Source organism: Hyperolius riggenbachi, chromosome 3, assembly GCF_040937935.1.
Source record: "Hyperolius riggenbachi isolate aHypRig1 chromosome 3, aHypRig1.pri, whole genome shotgun sequence".
Lineage (NCBI taxonomy): Eukaryota > Metazoa > Chordata > Amphibia > Anura > Hyperoliidae > Hyperolius > Hyperolius riggenbachi.
Genome location: NC_090648.1, coordinates 358,594,700 through 358,608,242, shown reverse-complemented (window position 1 = coordinate 358,608,242; position 13,543 = coordinate 358,594,700). Strand labels below are relative to the sequence as shown.

The 13,543-nt window shown below is 47.6% G+C and overlaps 1 long non-coding RNA gene across 1 annotated transcript in view; it reads right to left on the bottom strand.

The window, feature by feature from the left end:
- Nucleotides 1-2,855: 2,855 nt before the first annotated feature.
- The window catches only part of LOC137563971 (uncharacterized), a 57,115-nt gene continuing 46,427 nt past the window's right edge, over nucleotides 2,856-13,543 (bottom strand). The window contains exons 4-5 of the long non-coding RNA XR_011030484.1: nucleotides 7,748-7,877; nucleotides 2,856-3,606 (exon numbers count right to left, since the gene is read on the bottom strand). This is a non-coding gene — a long non-coding RNA (uncharacterized lncRNA). The remainder of the gene's footprint in view (nucleotides 3,607-7,747; nucleotides 7,878-13,543) is intronic.

Genomic DNA, 13,543 nt, shown 5'->3' with positions numbered 1-13,543 from the left:
GTAGGTTATACATTCTTAAAGCCATTTTTGCCATAAACCCCATATATGCCCCCCCCTCCCCCATGGGACCCACACATGCAACATGCTTACACAATTAGTATTAGTGTGCTATAAAGTGCATACTAATTGTTTCCTGTGTGAGTCATAAGTTATACATACTCTCACCCGAATGTGCATCCCATACATGTGGCATGTCTACATCCAGGTTATGGATATGCCAAGTTGAACAAACATTTTTACTTCCCATTAATGAAAAACCCTGCATGTAGCTGGCCATTTATAGACAATTATTGGTGAGAAAGCAGTTGTTGTCAGTTGAGGTCAATGTCTATATTTAGCCCCCAGGGACTTGTGTGTTGAGTCTAAAGATCCAGTGAGTTTCTGTGGGTGACAGCTCTTTAACCCTTTCGGGATAGACTGCCTAACCCCACTTAACCCTCCTGGCGGTCTATTAAAAACCGCCAGGGGGCAGCGCAGCCGTTTTTTTTTGTAAAAAAATTTTTTTAAATCATGTAGCGAGCCTAGGGCTCGCTACATGATAGCCACTGTGCAGCGGCATCCCCTACCCTCTTCGATCGCCTCTGGCGATCGGCAATCAGGAAATCCCGTTCAAAGAACCATGGCGACGGGGCGGGATGACGTCACCGACGTCATGACGTCTAAGGGAGTCCCGATCCACCCCTCAGCACTGCATGGCGCTGATAGGCCAGGCAGCGCACTGGGTCTAGGGGGGGGCTCTGCGTCGCGGCGGATAGCGGCAAATCGGCGCGGGGCGGCGGCGATCGGTATGCTCACGCAGCTAGCAAAGTGCTAGCTGTGTGCAGCAAAAAAAAAAAATTGCGCAAATCGGCCCAGCAGGGCTTGAGAAAACCTCCTGTGCGGCTTACCGCCAGGAAGGTTAAAGATAAACTGCGACCAAGAATTGAACTTAATCCCAATCAGTAGCTGATACCCACTTTTACATGAGAAATCTATTCCTTTTCACAAACAGACCATCAGGGGGCGCTGTATGACTGATATTGTGGTGAAACCCCCCCCACACACAAGAAGCTCTGAGTACCGAGGTACTTCTGGCAGTTTCCTGTCTGTGAACCGTGTTGCCTTGTGAGAAATAGCTGTTTACAGCAGTTTCCAACTTCCAAAACAGCATACAGAAGCTACATCACTTGCCAGCAGTAAAAATGTCACCATGTGATAAATGTCAGAATATAAATCAGGGATTTAAAAGATTTTACATTGGGCAAACACTGACTAAATCATTTATACATAATTATTGTAAAAATGAAGCACTTTTTTTATTACATTACTTTCACTGGAGTTCCTCTAAGGACCAGGTGATTTTGCATGGGGGGGGGGGGGCGCATTTGGGGGAGTCAGGCAGCCAGATCGCTGGTAGGACTAAGCTTGGTATGGTGTGCCAAGGTGTCCCCCGTATTGCAGGCAGCCTTTACTCACCTCCCAGGTTCCAGCGATGAGCAGCAGAGGACCCCTCCGCCCTGGCCGGTGTAATGTCAGCTATTGCAGCCCCGCACGTTGTGCAGCCCCGCATGCGCAGTAGGAGCCTGCGTCCCATTAAATTGTGCTGCCACATAAAACTAAAATATCTCCGCTTCTGCACCACGTACACCCCCGAAATTATCAGGGGAGGGAGGGGACCCCCAGATCTAGCTCTGTGCCGAATTGCAGCCCCCGAGCCCCGCTGGTTCCCGAGACTGATTGCAGCAATCCTATCTCGGGAAATAGCGGGGCTAGGGGGCTGCAATTCGACACAGAGCTAGATCTGGGGGTCCCCTCGCTCCCCTGAAAATTTCGGGAGTGTACGTGGTGCGGAAGCGGAGATATTTCAGGTAAATAATGTCTAACTTCCCAATGAGCATGCGCGATACTCAGTGAGAAAGGCTGCTTCCGGGCTGCAATATCTGACATTACACCGGCATCCCCACTCGTACTGCTGCTAAGTCCCGGGTCGCGGCTGGATGACATCATCAAGCTGGGACCCGACACATCAGAGCGAGCGGGGATGCCGGCCAGAGCGGAGGGGAGCGCCAATCGCTGGGGGGGGGGACATCAGGAAGGCGAGTGGATCCTCTTCTTCCCCCCCCCATACCGCTGCAGCTCTGACAGTGATCACTACGATCAGGCGGCGCTCATAGTTATCACATGATCAGGAGCCAACCGCGATGGCACCTGATCACTGAGGGGGAGATGTCAGCCGTCATATGGCAGCTTAATCTCCCCTCTCTGGTGCGCATAGTCGCGTCGTGAGGGGAAACAGCGGGCGGTGTAAGTCCTTCGCGGCATCAGACTAAGACAGTAACAAGTGCGGCGTAGGATTTACTATGGGCGGTCCGGAAATGGTTAAAGTATACCTGAGACGATGGGTAGTAAAAGTTTTATACATACCTGGGGCTTCCTCCAGCCCCCTCCGTGCAGATCGCTTTCTTCCTGGTGCCAAAGCCTCCTGGTTTCTCCTGTAGCAGCCCTGTTATCTTCAGCCAGTCTGGGCCAGCGCAGTGCGGCCAAAAGCTTTCCTCTCTTGCTCCTGACGAGGGGAACACGGCGGGTACACGGAGCCAGGGCTCGCATGCGCAGTACAACCGACTGGCAGTGGAGGACGGGGCTGCTATGGGAGAATCCAGGAGGCTGTGGATGCTAGCGAGGAAGCGATCTGTGCGGAGGGGGTGGGAGAAAGCCCCAGGTATGTATAAAACTTGTAATTTACTTCGTCTCTGGTTCCCTTTAAAAGGACAAGGGGAGCGAGAGAAATAGGAGGCTGCCATATTTATTTCCTCTTAAGCAATACCAGTTGCCTGGCTGTCCTGCTGATCCTCTGCCTACAATACTTTTAGCCTAAACCATGAACAAGCATGCAGCAGATCAGGTGTTTCAGACGATGGGCTCTATTGACAATCATTTTCCGCATGCGGAAATGCACTTGCGGTAAATTCCCGACTGAAATTAGACCATCTTGACATTCACAAAATTGCATGCGTGAACATTTACCGCATGCATAAAATTTTACGCATTCATTATCCGCATGTTCCCGCAAAAAAAAATAAAAACATCAAAATTCACAAAAAAAGCGCGGCGCCTTATTTCTGACTTAACTACCAATTTTTTTTTATCACCTACTAGTACTTGGTGATATATTTCGCTTCCCATTGACTTAAATGGAGTCTGGAGCCTTGAGTCCTTGAGTGCTGTGTTTGCTTTTTTGGGACAATTTTTTTTGATGCCACTTGTTTTCCGCATGGTTTCCGCATGTTTACAATGTAATTACGCATGTTTCCCAAAAATAATTATGCATTGTTCCCACATGCGGGAAACATGCGGAACATTTTTAGTGAATGTGGAAAAAATGTGGAAACTATCACTGGCGGTAATATAGCGGTAAAAAAAAATCTCTTACCGCATGTGTGATTGTGAATAGAGCCCATTATTGTCAGATCTGACAAGATTAGCTGCAGCACGGTGGCGTAGTGGTTAGCGCTCTTGCCTTGCAGTCCCCTGTTCAAATCTCAGCCAGTTCAACATCTGCAAGGAGTTTGTATGTTCTCTGTGTGTCTGTGTGGGTTTCCTCAGGGCACCCGGGTTCCTCCCACATTCCTAAAACATACAGATAAGTTAATTGGCTTCCCCCTAAATTGGCCCTAGACTATGATTCATGCACTACACAATACATACATACATACGACACATGCCTATGGTAGGGACTAAATTGTGAACCCCTCTGAGGGACAATAAGTGACAAGACTGTATACTCTGTACAGCGCTGCATAATATGTCTGTGCTATATAAATAAAGCTTGTTTCTGGTGTTATTCAGACACTACTGCAGCCAAATGGATAAGCAAAGGTGCCAGGCAACTGGTATTGTTTAAAAGGAAATAAATATGGTAGCTTCCATATTCTTGCCACTTCAATTGTCCATTAAGTTTATTTGACCCTTTCCATGACCTCCTAATTTATTTCAAGCCCACAAAATCTCATGCACCTAGGATCCGATCCATGCGCAAGTATAAAGTGGGCTGATACACCATATTTTTTTTTTTACTGCTGTTGTGGCCCTGCCCATATTGCAGATCACTTTCACATCACACCACTGTCTAATGGGGAATTCAGGTTTTTGAAATGTGTTTGTTCTGTTGCATCGCAATACATGCTTTATTTAGCAACGCCAGTGGTGTGCCGCATCTACATTTCCTTGGATCTATGGATAGTATGACTCAAGTGTTCAACCTGGAAAGCCTCCTTTGGGGTTCCCACAGCACATGAACAAGCGGCGGGCAGGTGTTGTATATGGGCTATACTGGATAGACTAGCAGGTGCCCAAAAATGAATTTGGTGTCCCATGCTCTGCGCTGTACTGCGAGACATGCTAATTGACCTGAGGGAGCAGCTTATGCTGTGAAACACGTTCTGTGCGCTGAAAAGTCTATAGCTTTTTGTCATAAAGTTCAAGCCCCCTTATTAACCTCCCCGGTGTTCTATTGAGATCGCCAGGGAGGCTGCGGGAGGGTTTTTTTTCAATTAAAAAAAAAAACTATTTCATGCAGCCAACTGAAAGTTGGCTGCATGAAAGCCCACTAGAGGGCGCTCCGGAGGCGTTCTTCCGATCGCCTCCGGCGCCCAGAACAAACAAGGAAGGCCGCAATGAGCAGCCTTCCTTGTTTGGCTTTCCTCGTCGCCATGGCGACGAGCGGAGTGACGTCATGGACGTCAGCCGACGTCCTGACGTCAGCCGCCTCCGATCCAGCCCTTAGCGCTGGCCGGAACTGATTGGTCCGGCTGCGCAGGGCTCGGGTGGCTGGGGGGACCCTCTTTCGCCGCTGCTCGCGGCGGATCGCCGCAGAGCGGCGGCGATCAGGCAGCACACGCCGCTGGCAAAGTGCCGGCTGCGTGTGCTGCTTTTTATTTGAAGCAAATCGGCCCAGCAGGGCCTGAGCGGCAGCCTCCGGCGGTGATGGACGAGCTGAGCTCGTTCATACCGCTCAGGAGGTTTTAAGGTAGGATCAGTCCTTTTTATGCACTTTTATGATTTATAACTTCACAGTGCCAGACTGAGCTTTCCGTTTTTTGGACACCTTCTGCTAGTCTATCCAGTTTCCCTCTGTTACCCTACTTCGGTAGGGGACTCAACCCACAACCTGGCTGTGGCATGAACCTCTTTTTTGGAGCAGCGATTGGTAGGTATATCCTTCCTAAAGGCCAAGTGGGGATGGTACCTCACCTAAGAGGGCTCCCGGGCATACGTTTATTACAGCCGCAAGTTAAAATAGGCACAGCTTTCAGCAAACTTAAATATCAGTATTGCATTCACCTTCATTAAACCGATACACTGTCCCGTAGTCACTTGCGGTAAATACACTGTCCCGTATGCACTTGCGGTAAATTGTAACACTACAAATCAGCATGCACCCAATGTAATCTAGTTATTTACAGGACTGCATTCACAGTAAAAGCCCTTATTTTTCAACTGATATTACGGTAAATTGTAACACTCTACAATTCAGCATTTGCCTGATGTAATCTCCTGTTTTTACAGTTTGATAGACTGCGCTCACATTAATATCCCTTATTTTTTTAAGGGATATTACCAGTCTATCATTATCTAAATACAACGTTAATTAATGATGCACACAGTTATTAGTCATTGAAAAATAAGGGCTATGAATGTGAGCAGTATTGCATGCGGCTTCATTATACACTGTCGCGTATTAGCTTACTGTAGATTGTAACACTTCCAATTCTGCATGCGCTCCAAGTTATCTAGTTATTTACAGTTTTAAGTTGTCTCCTAGCTCAGACTGTGCTCACATTAACAGCCCTTACTTTTCAACGGATATTACCAATCTATCATTATTTAATGTTGTATATATAAATGCAACATTAAATCATAACACACAAGTGTTAGTCGTTGAAAAATAAGTGCTATTAATGTGAGTGCAGTCTATCAGCTACGAGACAACATAAAGCAATAAACAACAAGATACCATTGGGAGCATGCTGAATTGTAATTGGTAGGTATATTAAAAAAAGCCGTTTGTTAAAAAAAATGCGCCCATTATTCCCGATCGTAAAATATCGGTCTTTAATGCAGAAGGTCCAAGGAAAATAGAAAATCAAGATCTACTTCCCAGGGCTTCCTATAGCCCTTGGCAGCCAATGTCCCTCACTGCAGCTCTGGCGTCATGGGGTCCCTCCATTGCAGATACCGACCTCGCCAGGTCAGCATCTACTGCGCCTGCGGGAGCACGCTCATGTTCAAACTCACGTGGCCAGGAGCGTTCTGTGCATCCACAGAACTACTGTGCCTGTGCAGAACGCTCCCAGCCACTGGATACTGACCGCAGGCGTAGCGACCGCACACTTGTACAGGTGTAGAAGATTCTGGCCTTGTGAGGTCGGCATCTGCAACGGAGGGGACCCCATGGCACCAGGGCTGCGGCGAGCGACATATTGGCTGCCAGGGGCTGGAGGAAGTAGATCTTGATTTCTTTATTTTCCTCAGATGTGTCCTTTAAATATAACAATTCTCTCATACAGAACCCCGTGCCCAATCATATAAGCTATTCCTGATCCCTGCTATGAGCGCACACTACGTTATCAATGTCCTCGATGTGTCGCTCACCATACTTCCTATCTACATCAGTTGTAGAATAGCAGCAATATTAAAAGGAGGTCAATTGCGGTTTAAAATAGCCGGGCTATAACAAATAGCCGCAAATGACATGGCGATTACAGGCATAGCCGTGACCTGCGCCCATATTATGCAGTCTGCGCCATGAAAAGAAGGCGTAGTATATAATTGCATTATCGGAATAGCCGCACCTGAATTAACTTGCGCTGCTATCAGCGTGAACGCTTCCCGGAGTCGGTGTGCCCTTTATGTCTCCGCTAGCACTGTATATGTGCTATGGCATTATTGTAAAATGCGGGTGGAGCTACACAGGAGGGCGCAGCAGGATCTTGTGTGACCCAATCGGTGGTGTATCCGCCAGCTTCAAGCCTCATGTCTCCGTGCGTGTGGCGGGTGGCGTAACATAGGAGGTGTAGTTAACAAAATGCTAGAAGACTAGCGCTGCTCAGTTACATCCTGTATCTACTTAAGTACCAGCGGTCTCTACCCCCTTAAGGACCAGATACCGCTGGTACAATAACGACGGAATCCCGACGAATTGCTGCAGATACCTGCCACCATTGTTGTCATTGCCGCACGCTGGGATCCTTTTAACGTCCACTCTGCCGTCTCTATGATGGCAGAGTCATGTGAGCCTGTCAGGAGCTGCTTTCATTGGCTCCTGACCGTGTCTATCAATGTAACCCAATGGGAGCGGCTTACATTGATAGACACGGCCAGGAGCCAATGAAATCGGCCCCTGACCAACTCACATGGCTCTGCCATCATAGAGACAGGCAGAGCCAGTGAACTGCGACGAGAGAAATCGTGTTTGAGAGACGGATGCACGCTGTGGGTGGTGATCAAAATCTCAGCTGCCAGCCAGGAACCCACCAAAACAGGGCGTAAATTTCAATCACCATGGTCCTTAAGTAGTTAAAATGTAGTGGTTTCAGTTGGATTGCTTCCTTCATATCAAACATGTACCACTAGAAAGATAGTGCCACACAGCATACAGAAAGAAGCCACTGTTAGCACTAGACATAATGAAGTCCACGTAGTTAAATGATAATCAGGGCACAGTATTCCGCCATAAACCCACAACCACACCCGATGTGATCAGACTCACCGAACTATTCACACACTGGGAGGATGCTTATGGCCGTCCCCCACCACAATGGCCGAGATGTCGATCAGATCATATGCGATATTCTCTTCAATATATCAGAGCACTTCGTCTCCATTACTCATTATGAAACCTCGAGAAAGAATGAAAAGAAACCTTGAGAAAAAAAGTACCACAGTGTAAAACTATTAAAATAACATAATATTGCACTCACACGTTTCCCGCAGAATCAGCACATCAAGCTTTTTTATACGGGCTCTCCCCCTTGTGCTGGGCACTGGCTGGTTCCATCTCCACCCTTGATCAGCACGCTTACGATTGACGTGTGCGGGGATATCAACACTGCCTTGAGTGTCACACAGCTCTCATTTCCACACTAGAGCGGAGTGTGGATGCGAAATAAAAAGGTGTGTGACACACCGAGGCAGTGTTGGTATCCCCGCAAACGTGAATCGTAAACGCGCCAATTGAGTGTGGAGCGGTGGAGACAGAGCCAGCTGGAGCGCAACAAGCCTCTTTCAGACCGGCAGCTGACAGGCTGTGAATTCACCACCTGTCAGCTGCTCTCCTGCAACAGCCGGGTGCTAGTTAGAGCTCAGTACCGGCATTAGACAAGTGCCCCCCCAATTTGAGCGATGCCAGGGCCTGCAGCCCAGCGAGCTGGCAAGGGGACAATGATTCTATTGATTTCACTTTAACAGAAACCTAAACTGATGAAGAAAAAAACTAAATTTACTTACCTGGGGCTTCAACTGGCCCCCTGCAGTCGCCATGTCCTCGCCCTGATACTTAACGGTCCCCTGCCACGGCTGAGTTTGGATCTTGACAGTCTATGGCCACTCATCCTTGTACGTGTTCTTGTTGTCGGCAGCGTCCTTCGCAGGCGCAATAGAGATTTCCTCGTACTGTGCCTGCACAGAATGCTGACAGGAGTGCCGAGGATGTGCATTGGCCAGGGCTGCGCAGGTGCAGTGGCCATCGAATGGCTCAGTTGGCAGAGTCAAAACAGAGCCACGGAGGAGGACCAGAGAATGCTTGAGTACCGGCGAGGACACAGGGTGACTGCAGGAGGCCGGTAGAAGCCCCAGGTAAGTTTAACTTTTTTTTTTTTCATGCATCAGCAACACTTAAAAAGAATCAACAGCCAACTTTTTAAAAATGAGGTTTACTCACCTGGGGCTTTCTCCAGCCCCTTGCAGCCGACTGTCCCACGCCGACCAAGTGCCCATATGCCTCCAATATCAAGTCCACAATGCCCAGCCTGTTACAAGTGACCTCCTTTACATTACTCTTACAACTACTTCCTGCATTATGTTGCTTCATATAATATGTGTAACCATTTAATTTCCCTGTGAGTGACCTTTTTTTTCTTCCCTAAACAAAGTGCACCCATTTTGTGTCTGACATAAGCACGGGCATACAGGGAGGGTGGACTGGATAGAGCATGTGCCCCATCTTTGTCTTCTGTTCCACTAGATCCTGTTAGAGCCATGAATGGGAAGAGTAGCCCAGCTGAGGGAAGCCCATCTTACGGCAGGAACTGTAGGAATTAGAACCCCTTACAACACACATTAGCATGTGTAGTTTGAGAACCATGGGGTCAGTTTAGGTGTCCTTTAACCACTTGATGACCGCAGTGTTAAACCCCCAGGCTCATTTTTGCAGCACTGGGCTGTGCAGGCTTTTCAGCCTCCTACACAGCCCAGCTAAGTATGGCGATCGGACTCACCACCTATTTTTGTCCCTAAGGGGACATGCTGCCGGAGGGGTCCGATCACCGCTGTCAGTTTTTTTTCCCCTTAGCCTCATAGAGGCTCTCATTGCTGCCGCCGCCTCCCTTCATCTCCTTCCTCCCTCCCCTCCGCCTGAAGAATTGAACAGGACAGCGATTCGTCCCGTTCTCCGCCTCTCATAGGCATCAGCCTATGAGAGGACGGCGATCCCCGGCAAATCAGAGGCCGGGGATCGCAGCGCTATACGCATGTAAACAAAGGGGATTTCTTTACCCTTTTGTTTACAATCAGCCTGCTAGCCGCGATCAGCTCCGTTCCGTGAACTGGCAGGGAACGATCGCGCATGTGTGCGGCCGTTCCCTGGGAAACTGCAGCCCCAGGACTTGACGCCAATTGGCGTTAGACGGTCCTGGGGCTGCTGCCGCGGTCACGCCCATTGGCGTGAGGCGGTCTTAAAGTAGTTAAGCATTCAGGTGTCCTTTTAATATCCAGGTGCCCAGGGGCATTCGTGCGCCAGTGTTTGGGAGAGTTCTGTGCATGTCCAGTTCGTAAAGACATGTAACTGCACATGTGCAGAAGGCTGCCTGCCATGGACGCGGAATCGAGGGGAGTGGTATACAAGTCACCTCTCCAGGATCCGGCCACACACAACCCTTCTGCATCTTTTCTTCCTAAGTGCTCTGCCTCTATGGTGTGAGCGGCATCTGTCACAGATGGCAGTCACACTAGAAACAGAGCGTCTAGGAGGGAAAGATGAGGATGGGTAGCTTGTGCCTTCTGTATCCTGGAGAGGCGAGTTGTAAACCCCTCCTCTGCAAATTTTGCATGATGATGGGGGTACCTGTACTGTGTGTGTTGTGGTGGTGGGGGTGTCACTGGGGGGTGGGTTGTCTGGCTATATATACTGGGAGGTTCTCTCTGGGCACCTTTACTAGGAGGGAGCTCTCTGACCACCTATATTGGGGGGGGGGGCACGCTCTGACTACCTATACTGGAGGGACATTCTTGTTACCTATACTGGGAAACACTTTCTGTCTACCTATACTGGGAGGGTGGGGGGACGCTCTCTGGTTATCTATACTGGGAAGGTACTATAATCATGATTTTACAGCATACAGTTTTACAGTATGCTTTTAGAAGTTCTTGCTGTGGTGTGATATAACCCAGGAGGGGTTGCAAATATTTACAACATGATAGCAGACCACTTTTAAACAATCCAGGTCAAATTTACTAGTTTAGATATCTTCATTTGCATTTTTTTCTTTGCCTTGAAGAACAGAGGTAAAGGCTACTTTTACACTGCCTTGTTGTATTGGACAATATCATTGCAAATGTGATTATTATATTGTAGTGGGGCACTCATATAGGTTATTCACTATAGAAAAATGTAAGCTTCCTTTGCCTGTAAACAAAAAGAATATGAAAGTTTCTTAACCACTTGAGGACCACAGTCTTTTCGCCCCTTAAGGACCAGAGCCCTTTTCTCCATTCAGACCACTGCAGCTTTCACGGTTTATTGCTCGCTCATACAACCTACCACCTAAATGAATTTTACCTCCTTTTCTTGTCACTAATACAGCTTTCTTTTGGGGCTATTTGATTGCTGCTGCGAGTTTTACTTTTTATTATATTCATTAAAAAAAAAGACATGAATTTTGTCAAAAAAAAATGACTTTTTTAACTTTCTGTGCTGACATTTTTCAAATAAAGTAAAATTTCCGAAACATTTGAGCGTGAAAGTTATTCTGCTCCATGTCTTTGATAAAAAAAAAAAAAAATCAGTGTATATTGGATTGGGTAAAAGTTATAGCGTTTACAAACTATGGTGCCAAAAGTGAATTTTCCCATTTTAACCCTCCTGGCGGTTTGCTAAAAAATCGCCAGGGGGCAGCAAATCTTTTTTTTTTCTTTCATGTAGCGAGACAAAGTCTCGCTACATGATAGCCGCTGCTCAGCGGCATCCCCCCAGCCCCTCCGATCGCCGACGGCGATCGGCGATCAGGAGATCCCGTTCAAAGAACGGGATCTCCTGGAGGGCTTCCCCCGTCGCCATGGCGACGGGGCGGGATGACGTCACCGACGTCATGACGTCATAGGGGATTCCGATCCACCCCATAGAGCTGCCTGGCACTGATTGGCCAGGCAGCGCACGGGGTCTGTGGGGGGGGGGGGGCGGCTGCGGCGAGACGGATAGCGGCGGATCGGCGGGTAGCGGCGGCGATTGGGCACTGCACGCAGCTAGCAAAGTGCTAGCTGCGTGCAGGAAAAAAAAATTATGCAAATCGGTCCAGCGGGGCCTGAGCGGTGCCTTCCGGCGGCATAGCCCGAGCTCAGCTCGGGCTTACCGCCAGGAAGGTTAAAGCATCTCTGACTTTTCTGACCACCTGTCAGGTTTCATGAGGTGCTAAAATTCCAGGATAGTATAAATACCCCCCAAATGACCCCATTTTGGAAAGAAGGCATCCCAAAGTATTCACAAAGAGGCATGGTGAGTTCATAGAAGATTTCATTTTTTGTCACAAGTTAGCGGAAAATGACACTTTGACAAAAAAAAAAAAATTCCATTTCTGCTAACTTGTGACAAAAAAAAAAAAAGAAGTCTGCCACGGACTCACCATAGCCCTCTCTGAATACCTTGAAGTGTCTACTTTCCAAAATGGGGTCATTTGTGGGGTGTATTTACTGTCCTGGCATTTTGGGGGGTGCTAAATTGTAAGCACCCCTGTAAAGCCTAAAGGTGCTCATTGGACGTTAAGTCCCTTAGCGCACCTAGGCTGCAAAAAGGGGTCACACGTGGTATTGCCGTACTCAGGAGAAGTAGTATAATGTGTTTTGGGGTGTATTTTTACACATACCCATGCTGGGTGGGAGAAATAACTCTGTAAATGACAATCTTTTGATTTTTTTTTTTTACACACAATTGTCCATTTACAGAGAGATTTCATCCACCCAACATGGGTATGTGTAAAAATACACCCCAAAACACATTATACTACTTCTCCTGAGTACGGCGATACCACATGTGTGGAACTTTTTTGCACCCTAACTGCGCTAAGGGGCCCAAAGTCCAATGAGTACCTTTAGGATTTCACAGGTCATTTTGAGAAATTTCGTTTCAAGACTACTCCTCACGGTTTAGGGCCCCTAAAATGCCAGGACAGTATAGGAACCCCACAAATGACTCCATTTTAGAAAGAAGACACCCCAAGGTATTCCGTTAGTAGTATGGGGAGTTCATAGATTTTATTTTTTGTCACAAGTTAGAAAATGACACTTTGTGGAAAAAAAACAATAAAAATCAATTTTGATAAATGAGTATTTGAGAGGTAGAAAGCTGTGGTCACCGAGTTTTGATTTAAAAAAAAAAAAAAAGAAATCAAAACTGATGTTTACAGTGCCACAGCTATTGTACAGTGTTTTTTGCAGTGATCAGAAAAAAAAATTTCTGTCACTGCGGTGGGGCGTGCTGAACGCAAGTGCAGGCGTACGATCAGGCCTGATCGGGCAAACACTGCATTTTTTTGTGGATCCTAGTGACCCTAATAGATCTGACTGCGATCAGTAATGATCAATTACAGATACTATATAGTACCAATGTTGATTAGCGACAGTGATGACGCTAATTAGTGACTGTGGTGCAGTGGGCTGAGCACTAACTGACACTTACAATGGGGCCTAGCTAACTGGCCTAACTGCTAACACTGGTGATACTAAAAAAGTGACAGTTTTCACTGATCACTGTTTTTAGATCACTAGGATAGTGACAGGGGGGTGGTGGCAAGTGGGGAATCCGAGGCAATCAGAAACAATCACAGGACAATCAAAGCCAATCAAAGGCAATCACAGGCCAATCACAGGCCAATCACAGGCCAATCACAGGCCAATCACAGGCCAATCACAGGCCAATCACGGCACAATCAAAACCAATCACGGGGCAATCAAAGCCTATCACAGGCCAATCACAGGCCAATCACAGGGCAATCAAACCAATCACAGGGCAATCAAACCAATCACGGCACAATCAAAGCCGATCACGGCACAATCAAAGTCAATCACAGGCCAATCA